At 53.6% G+C, this 3,597-nt stretch overlaps 1 long non-coding RNA gene across 1 annotated transcript; it reads left to right on the top strand.

The window, feature by feature from the left end:
• Nucleotides 1–258: 258 nt before the first annotated feature.
• Nucleotides 259–2,136, top strand: LOC114484569 (uncharacterized). Its single transcript, XR_003677642.2, has 3 exons — nucleotides 259–546; nucleotides 1,038–1,181; nucleotides 2,019–2,136. It is a non-coding gene; the product is annotated as an uncharacterized lncRNA (long non-coding RNA).
• The last annotated feature ends 1,461 nt before the right edge of the window (nucleotides 2,137–3,597 follow it).

Here is a 3,597-nt window from a genome sequence, read left to right as displayed (position 1 = left end):
AGGGCAGGCTCCTGCTCCTTCTCTACAGGGAGCAGCTGGGGAGCTGACTCTGACTTAGGGACCCTGCCTGCGGGCTTTGCTTCCAGCCCTCTCAGAGTCACAGGGAAGCTGGCACCAGAGGGAGAGCCTCGGCCTCTTGTTTGTCTCCAGCCTGAGCCAGAGGCGTGGAAAGAGGTCGGAGGGCCCGGGGGGGAAGGCAGCAGGCCAGCTGCGCCAGGCTTCCCCTCCGTCCTGGCCCACGTGCGCCCTCGTGCACACGTGCCTCTCGGTGGGGGAGGGGAGGGGTTACCATGGGACAGGCCGGGCAGATCACGTTCAAGGCCCTGCCATTGCTGTCCTGGGGAGAATTATGGCCGTTGTGACGGGGAGGAGGTGGTATGGGGAGACTGCAGGATCGGGGCACAGGCTGCTGCTGATGTCAGAGCCTGCCGCTGACTCTGGGACGGGTGTGGGGTGCTGGTGACCTCCTCCTGGGCCAAGGTTCTCTTCCTCAGCCTTTCCAGGCTGAGCGCCTTGTTAACTCTCACGGTCCCTCTGAGCAGGAAGGTAGGCAGAGAGGTTTGGGAATTCCCTCTGGTTCTGGAAGTCCTCTGTGTCTGGCTTTGCTTTTGGATGAGGGCAGAGCCCCCAAGGGTGGAGACCAGAGGGCACCGCAGGCTGGGAGGGAAGAGATGTGGCCCAGGCTGTGCAGAGTGCTGGACAGGAAGGCCCAGGGCCGCGGAGGGAGGACCCCATTCATTCACTCAACAATCCTTTGCTGACTGTGCACTGTGTAGCTCTACAGTGACAGGGGAAGATGAACCATGTGACCCGCTGTGGGGAGTGTAGGGCAGATGAGGAGGTTCAAAAGTACAGAGGAGGGAGCACCTGACGACACAGGAAGAGGAAGGGGGTGCTTCTGGGGGGAAGTCAGATTAGGAAGGAGTCAGCCAGGTGGGAGAGGGGCTGGGGGCCCGGCGCTCCAGGTAGAGCCTGGAGCAGGCGCTGGGGGAGGGGGGCGGAAATCTGAGGGGTGCTCAGCTGTAGAATGTTTGTAGGGCGCGGAGGGGAGTCAAGGCTGGAGAGAGAGGCGGAGGTCAGAGCCAGCCGGGTGGGCGTGGGAAGATTCCTCCGCAGGTTCCCGGGAAGCAGAGGCCGGGAGTTGAGGGGACCTGGAGCTGGTGTGGCCTGGCCCCGAGGAGGTGAGTATGGGCTTCGCCAGCGGCCTTCGCCCTTGGGCGTGTGGGGAAGCTGTGGGCTGGAGGGCAGAAAGCCCAGAGGTCAAGTTCAGACAGACTTCCCATCCCACTCCCACCACTTACTTTATGATTGGGAGCCCCTCACTTCAATCTGAACTTCCTCATCTATAAAATAGCGGTACGTTTTCTTTTTCTTTTTCTTTGTGTAATCCTCTCAGGGTGGTTATAATGCTTGAATCAGGTAACAATACATCAAGAGCCCCCAGGACCAAGCCCCGACTTCTCAGCCAGGGTCTGGGCCCTCCCGACTCCCGCAAGCCACCCTTCTCATCTCGCCCAGCTCAGCGCGCTCCCGAGGTGCCCTCCACGTTCAGGCAGCTCACAGCGTTACCCACTGAAAGGCTTCCCTTTGGGCACCCCGTCCCCTACACTCTTTAGTTAGAATTCAATACCTTTGGGCCCCCCCCCGACATTTGTCACAGTATCAATAGGACTGTTACCCATTCCCCACACACACCGTTTTTAAAAGACTGTTTTAAGAGCTGTTTGAGATTCACAGAGAAACTGAGGGGAAGGAACAGAGATTTCCCGTAGACCCTCTGCCCCCGCACCTGTAGATCCCCCCCCTTTCCGTGTCTGTGAGCTCCGTCCGTAAGGCCCTGTAAACGCCTTGAGGACTTGGATCCTTTCCAAATTCTTGATTCCACAGCACTTAGCACAGTGCTAGATAATTAATAGATACTGAATAAATGTTTAGTAAATGACTGGGAAGCATGGAGCCTGGCACTTTGTAGATTATCAATAAGTATTGATTTTCTTCCATTTCTTCCATCCTGCTAGGGTACATGCTTATTTAATGTCTAAAGAGTGCAGTGTTTTCCCCCAAAGGGGCCATTGTGAGAGGGCAGCAGAAAGTTAAGGCAAGTTGAACTCATTGGTCTTGAGGTCATTATTTACCTCCCTGCAGAGAATATATATTTTTTTAATAAATTTATTTTTATTTACTTATTTCTGACCGCGTTGGGTCTGTTGCTGCGCGCGGGCTTTCTCTAGTTGCGGCGAGGGGGGGCTACTCTTCGTTGCGGTGTGTGGGCTTCTCATTGCGGTGGCTTCTCTTGTTACTGAGCATGGGCTCTAGGCGCGCGGGCTTCAGTAGTTGTGGCTCGCGGGCTCTAGAGCGCAGGCCTAGTAGCTGTGGCGCACGGGCTTAGCTGCTCCGCGGCATGTGGGATCTTCCCGGACCAGGGCTCGAACCCGTGTCGCCTGCATTGGCAGGCGGATTCTTAACCACTGCGCCACCAGGGAAGCCCGGAGAACATTTTATGTAATCAAGCACTTAATTCCTCAATTGGAGTTGGTTGTTATGTTATCACTCTTTTTTGGGGGGGGGGGGCGGTGCTGTGCCGCATGGCATGCAGAACTTCCCCATCCAGGGACTGAACCCACGTCCCCTGCATTGGAAGCACGGAGTCTTAACCACTGGACCACCAGGAAAGCCCTGTTATCATTCTTATTTGTACAGAGGAGACTAAGTGTAAGCTCAGTGAGGGGATGGAAGGTATCCCATGAGTCTGGGGGTACTCAGCAGATGATAGGCTGGCGTGAAGCGCTCCTGAGCCAGGGGTGGCTCTAAGCTCGTCACACATGTTCATTCACTCCTTACCACCACCCAAAGAGCTGGTGCTATTAGATCCCCATTTTACAGACAAGGAGCTGAGAGGTGCCGCTGGGCCAAGTTCAGAGAGCTCTGAAGTGAAGAAAACTAGGACGCACAGCCTGTGCTCTTCACCTTATTTTTTTTTTTTAAATTGAAGTACAGTTGATTTACAGTGTTGTGTTAGTTGCTGCTGTACAGCAAAGTGACTCAGTTATACATACATATATCCTTTTTCATATTCTTTTCCATTATGGTTCATCACAGGATATTGAATATAGTTCCCTGTGCTCTACAGTAGGACCTTGTTGTTTATCCATTCTCTGTATAGTAGTTTGCATCTGCTAATCCCAAACTCCCACTCCATCCCTCTCCCACCCGCCTCCCCCTTGGCAACCACAAGTCTGTTCTCTATGTCTGTGAGTCTGTTTCTGTTGCATAGATAAGTTCATTTGTGTCATATTTTAGATTCCACATGTAAGTGATATATGGTATTTGTCTTTCTCTGTCTGGCTTACTTCACTTAGTATGATAATCCTTAGGTCCATCCATGCAGCTGCAGATGGCATTATTTCATTCTTTTTTATGCCTGTGTGCTCTTCACGTTTTAAAATCTCCTGTTTGTCTCGGAAAAGCAGGGCCCATATTTGCCTCTCATACCTGACAAATCTCAGGGTGATGCTCAGCATGCTCAGCTGTCCCCTTGCACTGGTTTCCTTGTTCTCGTCTGCCTGTTTCCAGCAGGTGAGCCAGGGCCGTTGGCAG

This window comes from Physeter macrocephalus, chromosome 20 (genome assembly GCF_002837175.3).
Source record: "Physeter macrocephalus isolate SW-GA chromosome 20, ASM283717v5, whole genome shotgun sequence".
Lineage (NCBI taxonomy): Eukaryota > Metazoa > Chordata > Mammalia > Artiodactyla > Physeteridae > Physeter > Physeter macrocephalus.
Note: the sequence above shows the minus strand (reverse complement) of the source record. Positions and strands in the feature narration are given on the sequence as shown.